This window comes from Caretta caretta, chromosome 8, assembly GCF_965140235.1.
Source record: "Caretta caretta isolate rCarCar2 chromosome 8, rCarCar1.hap1, whole genome shotgun sequence".
Classification (NCBI taxonomy): domain Eukaryota; kingdom Metazoa; phylum Chordata; order Testudines; family Cheloniidae; genus Caretta; species Caretta caretta.
This window is the reverse complement of record NC_134213.1, coordinates 62,101,163-62,119,753: the sequence shown is the minus strand read 5'-3', so window position 1 is coordinate 62,119,753 and position 18,591 is coordinate 62,101,163. Positions and strand designations below refer to the sequence as shown.

Below are 18,591 nucleotides of genomic sequence, written 5' to 3'. Positions count from 1 at the left end.
GATCTTGAATAAACCCAAAAATGTGCATTTGTAAAACCTTACATTTTAAAAAATACTAATAAAAATAACATAAGCCCCATAGCTTTTTAACCAAAAAATTAAATCTGAAAAATATGTCCTGCATTTATTTTCTGTGAACAAACCACGAGAGAGAGAGAGAGACAAAATCACAAACAGGCAAATCTTCCACCCAAGTAGAGGGCTAACTTATGCATAAACAACAACATTTATTCCCTTGAATTAAACAAAGCTCATCCTCAAATATCTCAGGTTCACATGAATTCAAACAGAACCATCTGTAATCAATCTCTATAGCCATGATCAATTAATTTAATGATCTCTAGACTTTCTGATCTGAAAGCATAGGTCTCCATCACTTTAGCAAAAGAAGATTCCTTTACAAGGAACTGGAATTTTATTCCTACAGATCTTTGAACACCCACATTAAATGTATCCCAGCCAAACCACAATATTAGTGCCTGTTTGCATCCAGATATTTGTTACAATGAATAAAGCTTTGATGATAGGTGTGGTCACAAGGCATCTGCTTAATCACAAAAATTGTTCCATTTTCCAAGACACTGTAAAATCAGATAGATTACGATTTCCTGACACCTATATTGTTAAACCCTGTATCACGCAATATAGCTTGTTATTTTTATTCATGCTAGAAGGGCTTCTGATGCTCCAAAAGTTAGTTTTAAATGTGGTGGTGCTAAACTGAATGCACGTCTTCATTTAACACATGTCCAAAAGAAGAACTGGATGCCTACATACCTTTTGCCAAGTAGCATAATCCTAACTCACCACATCACCAGCTACTTTCTTGAAGTCAACAAGGAATCTTTACAAATTTTGAAAACAATAGGTCAACTTCTGCTTCCTCTTACCCCAGTGCAACCCTCTGGACTTCAATAAAATTGCATGGACATAACCGAGAAGAGATTTCCACCCATTATTTTCTCTTTATTTCCAGATTCAGCAAAAGCAGAGACCAGTCCCCCCACATATTGCAAACATACACACGCACAAAAGAAAGCTGTCAAACAAAGACCAACAGTTCACCATTTTCAAATTTAATCAATCATGCCTGATATCTCTGTTTAATAGATTGGTGGGGTGGTCGGCTGCCACCACTACATGCATCCATCTAGATCTGAGAACTCTACAGTGCAGCTGGCAGAGCAGGTGAAAAAATTTACTCATCCTCCTCTGCAGTGACAAAGATTTAACCATGCACAATTCATTTTTTCCTAGCTTTTTAGTCTTTGTAAAGCTTAAAAATAGAGGATAACGTGTATTCGTTTCCATTTCAGCCCTTTAGCATTCCTTACCTATTCCCTTTGCTTTCTCATGTTCTACCCCTCCACACGCACGCTAATATCCAAAACCCTGTCATGGCAAAGAGAAGTGGACACAATACTTCTTACATTCACAGAAATTATGCATTTTCCATCAGCCACAGCGGGTTGGATAGAGAGAAATAGGATACTTTCCTCCCCCCACCTCCATCTTCACAGTACTCCCAGATCCTGGTAGTGCCTGGTTCAAGGGATGAGTTTAGGATCTGACAGGGTCACAGTGCATTGTGGACTGGAACATTAAAGAGACAGGCTGCTCAAGAGACAGATAAAACCCCTTGATAGTCAGGATTTCTCCAGGGCCCTAACAAGTACTTATCCTCTTATGAGGTAAGGTTCTCCTTACTATTTTTGAACCAAGAAAGTTAAATATACCATCCTTATCCCTATCTAGTGTGCTTGAATGTGTGAATTACAAGCTGACAGCAATCCAATGACAATTATCTTTATCCTTGACAATTTTTTTGGCTAAAATGTCTTAAATAATAGATGGTGACTTCTTACCACCTTAATTTGTCCAATTTGGAGGCCTCATATCCAATATGATCAACTCATGGAAGAAATTTACATGTTTTAGTAAACTGTTAGAATGATGAGTATTTAGTGATATATTACATATCAAATTTCGGTTGGCTTTGTAATCAACAGTCCACAGAGAAAAAGAATACCAAAATTTCAAGCACGAAGGGGCATTATTTTAAGTGGGCAGCTGAAAAAGGTACTTGAATAGTTGAAATCAGATAACATGATGTTTGTTGATCTCTAATGGAAAGAGCATAATTCAAATCTGGGATTTTTTTTTCCTCCTCCTGTTCTCTTTGGCCTAAAATGAGTATGCGTACCAAGCCTCAAGATCTTGTTTCAATATGAACTTGAAATTCACAGACAGTCAAGTTACATAGTCTGTACAAGTACACAGTACAAGTATAGTCTGTATTATATTAGATGAAGCAAAGATTTAGATATAAAGAAGGCACCATACATGCATGTCACTCCGCCTGTGTTGTAAGTGATGAGCTGTTAATTTTGAACATGTAATAACTACACAAGAGATTATTATGTGCCAGAGTAATACAGTAGAACTGTCAGAGCTATTAGAATGCTCTTTAAATTACTGAGTTGGAAAGTGAATATAAACAAAGAAAATTAATATATTCCCCATGTTCTATATATACACTTTTCTTTTCTTAAGCTTAAAATAATTCCTTAAATTACTATAATAGAGTGTGTATGTTTGTTTGGTGATGTTCTAATCCAAGATTTTGGTTCAAGGGATAGGGGCTAGCTGGAAAACTCATATCTGGATTATGAACTCCTAGCATTGTCTGGAATCTTTGGATTTCACATTTTGGTTCCAGCTCAACTCTAATTCAAAAAGTAAGTAAATATATAAATATCGCTTGTATGACTCCAAATTTTCATTAAGTCCACAATCACTTTCACTATGCACTTGGTAGAATGGATAATGCATATTTAATCTACTATATACTGTTATTTAGTGACAAAATAAAGCATAAAAAATAAAACATGGTTTTACGTCTTTTGAAATAAGTCAGCTATTAGTAGTATAAATATTAATATGCCCAGGATAACAGCATTTAAAATTCTTCATCATTCAATTAACATCAAACCCCAAGGATCTTAATATGTTTTAATTTAATAACTGAGCATTCTGCAAGAATCTGAAATAAACAAAGATAGATTTAAAAATTTACAAGGTCTTCAACACTAAAAGTAGCTGTTATTAAACCTAAGAATGCAAACCTCCTTCTACTGGCAGTTAGAGTGGTCACCTCTGAAGGACATCCGGGATGGTCCTAAGCCCCTAAAACGGGATAGCTGGCAGTGTCTACTGAGCACCCTTACAGATTTTCCAAGACATTTACCTCAAAAAAGGGACAATCCTGGACAGGTGGCAATGCTACTGGCAAATCTAGGCAGAGAAAATATCCAATAACCAGGAAATGGAAAATATCACTAAAGTACCCAGGTCACCAGCTGGTGCTAGCTTCCACTGAACTGCAAAGGATAGTGCCAGTGTACAGGGAAGACGTTGATGAGAAGGGAAGAAGGATAATTTCCTTCTAGACACAAATATAAGCTCTGATCCTGCACCAGAAGCCTTTAGCGCAAATTTTGACACTGATGTAAAGCCCAGTAAGTATAGATGTGTTACTAGTTGGCACTAATATTTTGAAGACCACATCACACTAGGACTCCCAACATTGCTAATGTTTGTGGAGCAAAACGGGTGTTTGCAAAGGTGGGACAATTTTACAAAATTTCTCTAGTGTTGACAAAGCTTGAGTAAAATGTACTTTTTAATCTGTATGACTATTATGTCATATTAACCAACAGAACAAACCAAGGAAGGATTTAGAGAGAGAACGCGCACCCATAGTGATTCACAGTTACATTATGCAGTTGAACTGATACGTACAAATGTCAGCCTAATGAGCAGAAACACCTCCCTCCTTAAATGTTCAGTGGCATGCACAGAAAATGGAATGTTAACATCCACTTTCAGTTAGAAGCCCTATGGTTCAGATTTTCACAGGTGCTGAGCACCCACAGCTCCAGAGGAAGCTAAGAGTGCTGAGCTCTTCTGAAAACCTAACATTATCATCAAGCCCCACACATCCTGCCATCATCACCTTCCATTCTCCGCGGGGCTGCAAATGGCATGGAATTTTAAAAGAATATATTATAGTTAAAAGGCTAGAAGGGTGGGATTTAAAACACTTCTATGAGCATTAGCAATGCAGGGACTCAAAAGAATTTGAGCTTGGACCCCCTGACTAGCTGAGAATCCAAAGGATCCTTACAGCTTTAGAAAGATTCAGATAGGGGAACCCTCTCTATTTTTCTAAACTCTCCTTGAACACTATAAATCCAACTGATAAAAAGCCCTTTTGAAAGCAAGCCTATTTCTAAATCAGAAAACCTCCATTGCAACTGCCAAATTACACTTACCTCTCAACCATTCAACACACAGAGTGTAACATGGCAGTTTCAAGCAGCCAGATCTTTTCCTGTCAGTCACAAAAGGGAAACAGCTTCCTCTGCAGAAATGCACTGGTCTGTAGCATTGCACTGAGCCCTCTAAGCAGATCATTTCAGCCAGGGAAATAAAGCTCTTAAACACAGCAACAAACAACATAGCATCTGATATAGGAGAGAGAGGGACTGAGAACAAGTGTGAAGACTTGAGAGGGCGCCAGCAGTAAAAGATAGCATCTAGCAAGAGCTAAGAAAAGACCAAAAATTCATCCAGAGACCCTAGGAGAAGATGAGAAATCAAAGGGTCATTAGGAAGAAAGGAGTCACCCAGGACGGGGATGGTACCATGCTTGAGAAGGAGGGAACTGGACTCTGAGCGTTAAGCTCAGGAAGGCTCAAAGTGCAGTAGGTACATTGTTCATGCACGCATGAGGTGCAACTTGCTCACTAAAGCTGAGGGGGATAAAGCTTTGCTCAGTGTAGTGCATTGTACAGAAGGTATACCGGTCTTCAGGCTCACAAAAGGAAGGATTTGAGTAAGATTTGAAAAAGCAGAAGTCAGGATGACACAAACACACAGCTAGGATTTCAAAGCAGAGCAGAAGACGGAGCCACACATTTTGTACCCTATACTGAGAGAGCCTAAAATTTTGCACCAAGTTTTCTTTTTGTGGGATGCACTTTTCATCCTCTGCACCGTAGTTGTTTTATATATAAACAGACGACACGAGACAGTTGTAGTCTTGTGTTTAACTGTTCATTCTGAGCTTAGCTCTGTCAGGAATAAGGACTTGCAGCTGTGTTTGCCCAGTCTTCCGGTAGCCTATGAACACAGCTGAGCCACAGCTGTGGCTTACCACACCACCTGATTGGCTGAAGAAGTCAGCAATCCTGCTCTTAAGCCCAACAGTAACAACTGATCCTTGGCTGCTCAGTGCACATGCCAACAACTGTCATTTCTCCTGTACCTGCCCTGCTCCTGGCCTTGCAGATCCTCCCTTATTCTCAACCTTGCTCCTGTACTACCCAGTCTGCTCCAGCCCTGCTCCCCTGCATGGTTCCTAGCTCTGGTTCTGATTGTCTCTGCTGCAACCACAAGGCCTGACCACTCACATCCTGGATTGTGACAAGCAGTCATTTATCCAAACACAGCTGGTTGGCATTAGCATCTCTGAATCTCTTGTTCTGGATATCTGTGTCCTCAGATCACATTTGATCTATATACACTCCCACTGGGAAATTTGATCTACTAGCAAGGTCTTGAATTTCTATGCTATTTTAATATCACAATGATTTATTTTAAAATTAGTGCTAAGAGCCTTATACAATCTTGGAGATAAGAATGTACTTCCAATAACTTCATTCAGCCATAATAGAACTTTTTTTGTCTGTGCTGTCTAGACACCAGCCTCCAGCACCCATATCTTTCACTGTCTTTCAGTAGCTTTGTTATGTATTCCTCTCCATAACGAACAACTCAGGAGTCCTGCCTAACTGTTCTGATATTTGAATCTCGTTTCCCCTCTGACTAGAGCTGCCTATATACCTCACAGCTTTAGTCACATTCCCAGAGCATATCCCCTTTACCCCCTCTTACGGATGCAACTGTCTTTATTCACACATTTCTTTCATTCCCACTTAAACGGTTTAAAGATTATCTCCTTGATTATGCAATTAACAGACTACAGCTAATATACAGTGCTGCTGTAAGAATTCTGACTTGCACCAGACGCAGCAAGCAAAGTAACTCTAGTTCTGGCTCAGTTACACTGGTTTGCCACTGTAAATCCATATTATATTCATGGTGTTGACCTTGACCTTTAATATCATTTGTACTCATGGTCTGATCTGTCCCTCTCTAATCAGGCAGTTCCCTAAAAGCCACTAAGCACCAGCCTGATGCTGTCCTAAGGTGAAATCCTGGCCCCACTGACATCACTAGCAGTTTTGCTATTAAATTTCAATAGGGCCAGGATTTCCCCTCTAATGAGTAAGCACTAAGCAGGCTACCGAGGATGGTCTTTTCTCGAGACATTTAGCACCAGCTCTCTGGAGCGCTCTTCCCTGCCCAGAGAATACTAGAGAATTTGTTGCTTTTTTATGCTTTAGTGTATGGGATGGTTTTGAGTTTGTTCTGTTTTAAAGTGGGGTAAGTGACATCAGCCATACTTCAAAGAAAATCAAAACTGAAGACTCCCTGATAAAGAAAAACAAATCTGTACCTAACACAAATAGCCAAAGTGAAAGTAAAGGCCTGGAGAGAATCAGGGCTAAATGACATGAAGACAGAAATCTGATTTATAAGGGGCAAGATCATCGGGTACTTGTGGTAGAATGAATCCTACTGACTCAGACCATGCAGTGTTACTGTATGCTTGGCTTGGTTTAATCCCAAATAGTCTACTATATCAAATATGACATGCAATTTATGTTTAAAAATCATTAGAGTTACACATTAGAGTAAGAAATTAGTAACCAAAATTGCAGCCTCAATTGGATTCCTTTTGTTTTCAATCTTTAGTCTTACACTACAGAACATATAACCAAGACGACGATTATTGTTCAGCTCTTGTAGAATGTTTTGACATCTCTTGGTGAAGTGATATACTATACAAATTGGGAAGGTGGTTATAAAAAGAATATCTATGTGGTTCCTGTCAAGAAACTCTCTGAGGCTCCTTTTGGGAGTTCAGGAAGTGAGATACACATTTCATTCAATAATGCTATAATTTAAGTACCCCAAAAGGTACCTCTCTTTCTAAATTAGGGGTTTCTGCCTATAAGCGTACAGACCTCCAAAAACTCTCCCCAAATCAATGAAATCTAATAAACTTTTGTACAAAGGCTTGGGTGTTAACGATTACATGAGGAGGAAACAAAATCTATGCTGAATAAAAAATGGCTGACCGATGGAAATATGAGCATGCTGTATTCCTAATGTTTCTAGTAAATGCAACTTTAACAAAAATATATTTTTCTCTGCATGAATACTTACCTTTGTTTCATAATGAGTCAGGAAAAATGTGCAGCAATGAATTTTCCACCTCGACAGGCTTTGGGCTCTGTCTGTTCATCATCATTAAGTCCAAGTGACAAGAAGTGAAGAAAGTTGTTTATGCTACATTTATGGTGACTGTCTCTCTTCCCTTCTGTAGCAATTTTCTTTCATCCTCATTTCCCCCTCTCTGTTTCTTGAGATAGATCAATAGGGCTGCTAAGAAAATCTGTACTTATGCAACACTAACATTTATCTGTACGAACCACAGAAGACCTCCTTGGCTAGAAGTGTTATGCAGAAAGGTGCAGAATTCTTCCATGTTCCCCATTACCAACACCACAAGAAGAAAAAAATTAAATTCTCAGTTTCTTGTAGAACCCCCAAAGACCAGCCCACCCTGGGATAGGAGAGTCTCAGTGGCTTTATAAGAAACTTTATAAGCTTCATTTTAAATTTCCAGGCTCCTACTGGTGCTACAGAGATTCCCTTTTCTCATGAAAGCAATCCAAGGTTGCAGCTTCATGGTGCAAACAGCATGTATTATTTAGCCCTTTTATAAAAGATTGCATAGGATCAATGAACTGTACATAGAATTTAACCCAGCTCTCCAGAGGTGAAAGGCTGGTTCTATAATCCACTCTGTCACCCACATTCCCATTAAAATGTCATTGATAATCAGTATAAATAGAACAACACATTCCAAAAGACATGATCATAGTGAGATATGCACACCTTAAGGGAGTTCAAACTATGAGAGATTACATGGGCTCAACCTGAAGCCCATTCAAAAGAATGGGAGTTTTTTCCATTGAATTGAATGGGGTTTGGATCAGACCCTTAAGGTGTGATTGTCGTGTTGAGTATCCCCCTAAAATCTCAGATCAACGAACAGGTCAATTCAGGCCCTGAAAAATAAAATGAAGAAACCGAAAAATCCGCTCCATTTCTATGTAGCAACAGTCTGTTTGGGGTTATTTTACATAATATTAAAGGAGCATATTCTGATACCCTTACTCATATTGGTTAGAACCTAACTCTTCAAGTAACACCATCGTCTTCAATGGGACCTACTTAAGGAGTAAAATAATACGTCAGGCCAGCAAAGACTTACTCAAAATCCCCTCAATGCTCAAAGATTTTCAGTTGGAGTGAAATGGCATCATTGACTTCTCTCAGTGGTCAAAACAATGAATATAATATGGATTATTTTGACAGCTGTGGATTTGTGCTAACCAACAGGCTTTGTGCTAACCAACAGGCTAGCTTATCATTCATACAGAGTATTAGCGTGTCTGTTAGGTTTGCTCTGAAGGGAATGTGGAAATTTCAGTCTGAGTGCCAGCAGGACATGTACATTTGTGCAAGCATGAACTCTTAACTTTGTGCTGCTGAAATGAAGCATCAAGTTCGGAAGAGATCACTCCACCACTAATGATGTCATTCAGAACACATGCTTCAAGAAGGATCTCATCAGGAAGCCCACTCAAAAGAGGGAAAGATGGGGGCCAAGAGAGATTATGACAAATACAGGAAGAAAGTCAGCACTTTTAGGGAGAATATTTTTCTCCTAGAGGTATCACATACAGAAAGGAGAATGGATTAAGCCCCTATATGGGACTTTAAGCAAAAAAAGAGAGAGTCAGACCTGAAGGACAAAACAGGAAAGCGTGCAGCGGATCTCCCCCAAAAACACTCTTAAAAGGTTGTTGTCAACTCAAAAAGCACATTTGGAGTAAAATTGTATCTACGCTGTTATTAGTAACGCCCAAAATACTTCAAATGAAAGCGATTAAAGATTTTTTTCTCTTTACTCAGTTTGTTTGTTTATGCACTTTGTGATATAGTCAGTTTTGCTGTTTTCTGATTCTAGTCACTTAAGATCCAGTCCTGAAAAGGAATCTGCCCACATGTCTCTCCTTGTACACCTGAAGTCAGAGAACAGGTGCACTGTATACATGAAGATAAATATACATAAAATCAGTTAAACTTTAAACTCTTGATCACTGGTTCAAATCCAACTCAGGTCAATGGTGAACAAAAAGTACCATGTGATGGCTGTTTGGTGGCCTATGTGAACTTGTTGGTCTAAGTCCAGTTCTCAGCAAACAGGTGTCCACATTTCATTAGAAGTCTCAGGAGAAGCACCAAGGGCGGAAAGTTCATGGAAACTGATCTTATTTCTCTCTCTCAGAAATGGTTGCCCCAGTTTAGGATTGAAGAACCCTGCACTGTCGCTGTCTTTCTGTTCTCCTGCTTCAGTCTCCCTGGTACCTTTCACAAGCATTAAGGCTGAGATTTTCAGAGTAGCCTAAGGGAGTTAGATTCATTTCAATGGGAGCTGGTCACCTAATTCCTTTAAGCTCCTTTGAAAATTCCAGCCTAATCACATAAAACACACAAATGAAGATGACAGGAACATTAGCAGCAGGGAGCCAGAATGAGCAGGTAATTCAAACCCAGCTCATCTCTAACACTGATGGTGCCTGACCACCCCAAAATTTGGAGAACTACAATATCTCTGGTTCCACATTTGTCTGCCTCAGCCACCACTAAGTAGGTTTATTTAGCTCTGCCATCTCCTAAGTAAAACTATTACTAATTAGGATAATTGAATTACTTAATTTAAGTGTGGAACTTGTCACTTCTCTGCAAGTAAATTTGTTTTTGCTTTGCAATAAATTAGACAAGCATTTAAAGTAAATACGTTCATGGTTATGTTTACATCTCTAATTTCAATTAAATTATCTACAAATAACTAGAATTATTGCTTCATTTAAAGTATGAAAAATAAGTGTTTAATAAAGCATATCTCTCATACATGTGCTGCTCTCCTGGCACGGTGCTCATTAGCCTGCCCAGCCCATTTTCTCCAAGACAAGTACTGCTAGCCTTGTCCTCATACATGTTTGTTTGTTTTTGTCATTGTGCTATTAACACACTTTGCACCAACATGTATGTCTGCTAGAGGAGGTGCAGTGGAGTTCAAAATGGCTGCCACATTTGACTGCATTCTAAGGCCCTAATCCTGCAGAAATCACTGAGTGAGATCCTGTGGCACATGTATGAACCTAGGCATCCCTGTATTGACACCCTACACAATACTACAATGATAGTTGTACAAAATATGCCTTGTGAGGTATCATATGAAAGCTAGTAACATGCTGGTAATAAATATCATTGTAAATCACATTGCAAATGTGAAGTTATGAATTCTCTGTATAATGTTACTGGAACATGTTTAAGACCAGGTAAAAGTGATAAACAGGCCTGTCCTAGACAAAAGGATGGGGGTTTACTCCTAATATGTAAATTCAGGTAAACAATGCCATCAGACTAAACCAGTAGGGATTATCCTGATCCTCAACTCAAGAGACAGAGAATTAACCTGCTCCTGCACCCCAGAGAGACACAAGAGACTGAGAATCCCCAGGACACCTTCCTGATTTGTAAGTTAAAAGACATCCCTCAGGTAGATAGAGCGATTCCATCTTTATCCTTCACCTTAGAAGACAAAAGAAGCCATTTGATACCCATGATGGTTCCTGGCCAGCAAAAGCTTGAAAGGAGACAGAGAAACCATCTTGAACAAAGACCGTATCTTGCTAGATTAAGTTTTAGACTTTTGGGTGAGTGTTTTCACTTTTATTTGCTTGTAACCATCTCTACCTTTATTTCCCTTACTTGGTATGACCTAATTCATGCTCTTTTGTTAATAAACTCGTTTGGCTTTCATTATAAATCATCAGGACTGTGTAAATTCAGTAAAGTGTGTACTTCTAGAAAGCTAACACAATGGAGTGTTTTACAGTCTTCATAAAGGAAGAAAACCTAACACTTTCTCTGAGAGAGTCCAGCGAGAGGGACTGGCCCCTGCAGTAGGATGATTTTGGAGCGAATTTGAGGGCTGGAAGAGTACCATGGTCGGCCTGCAAGGAGTAGCCGAGTTGGGCAACACCAGGGTGAGCCTTGTAGTCTGCTGTCAGGTTGTTGGGGTCAGAGCTCTGAACCAAACCTGCACAGCCACAAGACACTTGGGGTTACAAGGCAGATGGTGACCAAACTCCTTACTGGCTGGGCAGATCCCAAAATGACACAGCATGTTATGCAAGTTAGATGAGATTAAGAAATCAGTCCCTTCTAGCCTTAAATCTATGAGTTCTATTAAGGCAGACCCTTATGTTCACACACAGCACCTTCGGCATCTGGCTGTGCAGTGCATCTTGCAGAACCAAGCCCTAAACTGGCGGCATCTCATAGTTCTCTTCTCTTCTCCACCACTATCCTCAATTCTTCTATCAAAAACTGTTCAAACCCCAAAACATTTGTTTGCTTTCAGTAAGATATAGCTAATTCAATTATGTCAAACAGTTATGTGTAATGAATTACATGACAGTTTACTAATATAAGTAATTCTATGCTGAAATTACCTCCATTATTTAAGCATAATTACTAGGGTAGCAAGGTCCCCCCCCTTTCTTCACATGATTTATTTCTTAAATTAAGTAACATTATTTAAATTGACTAAGCTAGCAATAAATTTCAAGAGTATTTTAATGTACTTATGTTTTCTGTTAGGTGCTATCTTCATTCCTTTATTATTAAAAAACACAATTTAAAAAAATGAATTTAACTTTGTTAGGCTCCTGAAAGGTACCAACCTATTTAAATCCTGGGATTGGAAGGCAGAGCCCACCAAAGCAGTGAAAAGGTCTGCCTCCTCAGATGAAGGACAGGCCAAAGAACATAACTGATTACAGGAGGCAAAGAATGATAACAAAAAGATAGGGGTACAGATCCAGAATCAAAATGAGGGATCCAGAAAGAAACCCTAAGCAGACAACCCCAGACTATGCACCAAGAAGGAATCCAAGGAGTTAGTGGACACTGCCCAGTTGAACTCTGGAAGCCTATTTATTTAGATTCCATGAACAGTGGGCCTAATCCCACCAGGGACAAAAGGCCAATGCCCTCAAACAAAGGAGGAGCCACAGAGCCTCAAAATCAAGTGAAGAGAGGGAACCACACACACATGCGCAAAAGAAATGGGAGTCGGGGTCAAATGTATAAAACAAGAGATCCAGAGGGGCCAGAGTTTTCTTAGGGACCAGCTTAAAATTGTTAAATAAACTCCCACAGGAAATAAGGACCATCACAAACCTCACCACCTTTTGCTCCAAGTGAAAGGTGCATTTTGGTGACCTTGCCTTCTTTGACAAACATATTGCAATGTACATATGTCTAGAAAAATTCCAAAATAAAACACTGCCCTGCACACACTTCTCCTCCTCGGGAGAGGATGAGAAAACAAACACATGACTGATATTAGTGATGTTCCATAACTCACTACTGGAAGATGCTCAGATATTATGGTGATGAGCATAGTATAAGAACCTGAATAGAACAGAAGGAGCTATTGAGCCCAGAAAACAATGTGTGGGACAAAAAAAAAAAAAAAAAAACAGGAATAGGAGTGGACTCAAAGGTTTAAAATGAGATAACCAGATGGCAACGCTGACCAGAGAACCCCAGACAGCACTCACTGCTCCATGACGCAGTCCAAGGGGTGCATGGATGTCACCCAGAGGAATTCTGCCAGCTTGACAGTCCTGGAATCTGAGGTCCTCTGCTATCCCCCTATCCCCTATCCCCACTCTCAATACTTGCACCTCTGCATAAGACAATAATTCAACCACTTTTAAATGAAATAAAAAAAACTTAATACAAACTTTTACTGGAAGGAAATGCAATACTCTCCCCTTCTCTGGTGCTCTAGCAGATGCCAGACCACAGTACCCTTTCTACAATTATTTAACTAAAGGAGGTCCCAGTCATACTTCCATTGACGTCAACATTTTCTCTTACTTCAGTGGAACCAGGATCTGGCCAAGATTGTGCAAATGCTAATTATGTTACAAAGTGTACACCCCAAGAAAGGGCCAAATTCTCTGTGAGCCTTTGAAGCCAATGGAGAGCAGATAATTTGGCCCTACACGTTTAAGTTCTTTTTTTGCCCTGCTTTTATGCCACTTGAAAACATTAGAACCATTACTTTTTTTCAGAATGTCTTTTGCTGGAAAACATTAGCAACATTTGTTATCAATAGCAATTCCCTGCCCTGTGTGGCTGGAAAGCTATTTGATAATGCATTGCTTCCCAATGATTTTGCCAACTAGACTGGCCTTGATAAATTTCAATTCTGGTCTGAAACAGCATGGTCTACAAGTAGGTATTTGTCATAAATATAAAGGGAAGGGTAAACCCCTTTAAAATCTCTCCTGGCCCGAGGAAAAATCCTCTCACCTGTAAAGGGTTAAGAAGCTAAAGGTAACCTCACTGGCACCTGACCAAAATGACCAATGAGGAGACAAGATACTTTCAAAAGCTGGGAGGAGGGAGAGAAACAAAGGGTCTGTGTCTGTCGGTATGCTGCTTTTGCCGGGGATAGACCAGGAATGGAGTCTTAGAACTTTTAGTAAGTAATCTAGCTAGGTATGTGTTAGATTATGATTTCTTTAAATGGCTGAGAAAAGAATTGTGCTGAATAGAATGACTATTTCTGCCTGTGTGTCTTTTTTGTAACTTAAGGTTTTGCCGAGTGGGATTCTCTATGTTTTGAATCTAATTACCCTGTAAGGTATCTACCATCCTGATTTTATAGGGGTGATTCCTTTACTTCTATTTACTTCTATTTCTATTAAAAGTCTTCTTGTAAGAAAACTGAATGCTTTTTCATTGTTCTCAGATCCAAGGGTTTGGGTCTGTGGTCACCTATGCAAATTGGTGAGGATTTTTACCAAACCTTTCCCAGGAAGTGGGGTACAAGGGTTGGGAGGATTTTGGGGGGAAAGACGTGTCCAAACTACGTTTCCCAGTAAACCCAGTTAGAGTTCGGTGGTGGCAGTGGATATTCCAAGGACAAAGGATAAAATTAATTTGTACCTTGGGGAAGTTTTAACCTAAGCTGGTAAAAGTAAGCTTCGGAGGTTTCCATGCAGGTCCCCATATCTGTACCCTAGAGTTCAGAGTGGGGGAGGAACCTTGACAGTATTGAACAGTGCAATGGTCTTACCTCATTAAGAGTCTCTGAAAAGTCACTCATTAGATAAAGAATAATAGACTTAGCCATTTTTAAGGCAGTTTGGAAATATTACTTCTAAAGGTAAGCATTTTTTGGCAAGATGTTAGTTAGTTTGCTTGTGTTATTGATTCTTTTCACCATTAATGATCTAAGCAAATGGTTTATTATCACAGAAATTGTAAACTGTTTTCAACAGTTAACATTAGGCTCCACTGAACAAATAAAATCTTCTGATTGTATTATTAGTCAAACAGTTGTTTCCCAGCAGCAGAGAAAAAGACTATTTAAAGTTATTTCTTTGAAATATCATGCTTAATATATTTATTGACGATCAGTTGACAAATGAGTAGGGCCCTTTCTTGTCTGCGCATTTCATCTTGAAGGATAGTATAGTCAACCACACAAACCACCACAGACTGTTGATGCGAAGAGAAGAGGTTAAAAGGTGTTTATTAAGGTCTTCTGAGTTTTATATTTTAGGGCAATTCTACACTACAGTGCTACATCAGCGCAGCTGCACCGATGCAGATGTGCCGCTGTAACGCGTCTGGTGAAGATGTACTATGCCGACAGGAGAGAGCTCTCCTGTCAGCATAATTACTCCACCTTGGCAAGAAGTGGAAGCTAGGTCAGTGGGAGATGCTCTCCTGCCAACATAGTATCAGTGTGAACAGTGCAAAACTTGGGTCGCTGGAGTGAGGGGAACCTTTTCACACCACTGAGCAATGTAAGTTAGATTGACTTAAATGATAGCATAGACCTGCCCATAATGTTTTGGCTCAGCCAGCCCATTATAAAATTACAGACCATTTGTAAAATTCAAGTCCAGAACAAGGCTTGGATTTCAAACATACAAACATTCCCAAAATGTGGCACTCACAGTTTGGGTCAGAACCCATCTCTAACTTTACTTACAAATACAAATATGTGCCTTAAAAGAATCTAGTTGAGACATTTAATCCTAGTAGTATTTTAATTCAGCAGATTAGTGGGACTACATACTCCTCTCTGTCACTGCCTGGGGTTGAGAGGAAGGGGGAGAAGGAACAGTGGAGTAAAACAAGAATACAAATCTATAGTCTTCTTTTCAGTCCAAACCGAGAACTTGTGACTGAATGGGTCATAAATAATTTTACCCATTCCATATTACATGAAGTCAAATTTACGTAGTTCAGAATGAACTGGTTGCAGCTGCCTCTTGTGAAGCTGCAATATATTTTGTAATTTAGATCAAAATATCTTCAGGCACAGATTAAATCCAAATGCAGGGATATATATCATTAAATCTGTGTTTAATCTTCCATGCTTCACAGTAATACAGTCAAGGAATGCAGAGCTGGTCTCAGACACTTGAGGAAGCTACTATAATCAGAATTTTTTGTACACCAATATTAATTGAAACACAAAAAGAGGGTTTTTTTTTCCTATTTCTAAGAAATGGCACAAAAGCATGACTTAAATAGGAACTAAAATGAACAGGACTGAAGCTTTAATCTGTCTCCATAATTAACACAGCTGTGGTGTAATTTGATTTTCATGATAATGATGCCATTAAACATGCCCTGCATAGTGAAAAACAGAACAGAGTACATAATTATTGATTAGTTATAAATCCATTGTGTTTTATGTTTATTTCTTCTGGTGATGATCATCATACATTTGCACTAATTAATCAATCCACTTTTATTATCGGACCCAAAAGGTAACTAGTATAGCACAGTAGAAAGCGCACTAGGAAGAAAAGCAGGAGGCCTTGTAAAGCAAAAGAATTATTTACAATGAACCTAGCTTATTATTTTAAAGACAGGAATGATTTTTGCAGCTCAAACATATTTTCTGAGATTTGCTGGTAAAGTACTGTCCAAAACAAGGAGGTACCTATTCTGGAGTGGAATTCTGCGAGCTCCTGTCCTGATATGATGGATATATTGACCTGTCTCTCAACTAATGTTAATACTTTTTTGTTTCATAAACATCTCAAAAAATACTTATCAGGCTTGGATGCATTTCAGAAGTTCCAGAGGAGAAATTTTGAGTTAGGAGTTGAAGTGATCAGACCACATGTCACTGACATTGTATTGCAAACTTTGAACAATAGACCTGCATAAATCATTTTAGACCCAAGTCAGCTCCTAGCATGTGAATTACAACTAAGGCGCATTCCCCTACACCACTCATAGCTAAGATGAACTTTGAACCTTCATTGGTAAGTGATCATATCAACCAGTGCATGAATAGGAGGGGTCTCCTTTGCATAATGTGGTCACACAATGGAGGCAGAGCTAGGGACCATTCCTAAGCGCAAACCAGAGATCATTATGCAGCCATGCAAGAAAAATGTCACTTTGTGGGTGAATGGAGAATAAACAGAAAGTATTCACTGTAGCCATAGGATTATTGTTATGTCCTTTACTCTTTGTATACTTGTGTAACATGAAGGAACTGCATGGGCATATTGGGGTCGAAATAGATTTATTAACTATATGCAACATATAATCATATGTGGACTTGCTACATATATATGTTGTTGTTCTTGAAGGGTTCTGGTGGCTTCTGGAATGCAGAAAAAAGCGAGGGTTACTAATAACCTAATGAGAGCATATTTGCCATTATACCTGTTTTTATTTTATTTTAATACATGGTACAAACAGGATCCTAAAACAATTCTATGCCTTTTCAAAGATTTGGGTTGATATTTTGCTGTCCGACACTTTAGCTACCTGTAGTGGGTGATGGTACCTTTTTTGCCATATTTCCAGTGAACAGCTAGCAGCTAACGGCTGAGTTTCTGTGGGAGTTTGGCCTGAGAGAAGAGGGGCGATTTTGTGTTCTGTTCTGGAATTATTTGTTCCAGGTATGTGACTTGATTCAGTGCTTGTTGTTAACCCTTAATGGGGGCGGGGGGGGGCCGCACAGATCTAGTTTGGGTAGGTGTAAAAGCCAGTCATTAGCATGCACGAGTGCAACAAACAGCTGGCAGCTAACAGCAGAGTTTCTGTGGGAGTTTAAATAGTTTAAATAGAAAGAGAAGACAATGATGGCTACAGAGGCAGCAATAGAAGTGACTCAAGGACAAGAGAAGAGAAAGAAGATGGCCAGATGCAGAAGCTGAAGATGAACATCATCCTTGAAGGGGTATCTGCTGGAAGCTACTTATGCGTGAAATGTCATCTGATAGAGCTCATGGCAGAGTAGATTCAAGGATTAGAAATGCAGCTGGAGACAATGATGGAATCCAGATGATGATTTGAAGGTGTAATGCCAAAAGAGAGAAGGTGGTACAGACAACTCATGATTTGCAGACACCTGCCAAACAAAAGGTCCTAGAGGGACGACTGCCAGAAGAGGAGGACGATTGATGGAAGAATGTGACCACAAGGACAAGGCAGCAGAAGAGACCAGCTAGCTAGTGGTGGTGAAACCGAATTGAGTAAAAGATTTGCTGCACAGGGGAATGAGGAGGATAAACAGACAGAAGATGGGATTGTGAGGAAGAAAAGAAAGGAGGCCAGTCCCTGAACTGAAGAAGAAAGGAGGAGATGATGGAGATAGCCAGAGATAGGAGCTTAAGGAAAAGTGGGGATGATATACAGGGGATTGTGTGTGTGTGTGTGTGTGTGTGTGTGTGTGTGTGTGAGAGAGAGAGAGAGAGAGAGAGAGAGAGAGAGAACGCAAGCATAAAACAGATTCATACCAATACCAGGAAGAGGTCTATGTGATTCAGACTTCCATATTCAGAAGAATCAACAGGCCTGTCAGAGCACACCAGATCCAGAGAACAGAAAAGTGTGCTCTCTGCCAGGAGCAAGCATAGGAGATGCGGACATGAAGCTGAAGAGGATCCTGATGAGAGTGAGAGAGAAATCCACCAATTATGCTGCATGCTGGGACAAATGACACTGCAAGATTTCCAGGGGAATAGATCAAGCACAACTATCCCCAGCTGGGTAAGATACTTAAAGAAGTAGAAGCTCAGGTGATTCTCTGTGGAATACTTCCACTCCCTAGAGAAGGCGGGCGCAGGTGTCACAACGTAATGAAGATCAACAGATGGCTCAAGATTGGTGCTAGGAGGAAGGTTTAGGGATCAGCTATTGGAAGGCATCTACAGAAAGAAGACTCTTCTCAACTGATGAACGCAGTATTATTTTTTT

General features: G+C 39.6%; 1 long non-coding RNA gene across 2 annotated transcripts in view; it reads right to left on the bottom strand.

The window, feature by feature from the left end:
- LOC142073013 (uncharacterized) overlaps positions 1–18,591 on the bottom strand; it is a 153,972-nt gene that overhangs the window by 56,412 nt on the left and 78,969 nt on the right. Inside the window, exon 1 of one of the 2 annotated variants that reach the window (XR_012669670.1) lies at positions 4,335–4,675. The exons of the other annotated variant lie outside the window; for it this stretch is intronic. This is a non-coding gene — a long non-coding RNA (uncharacterized LOC142073013). Of the gene's footprint in view, positions 1–4,334; positions 4,676–18,591 lie in introns of those variants that run through there. 2 annotated transcript variants of the gene reach the window in all.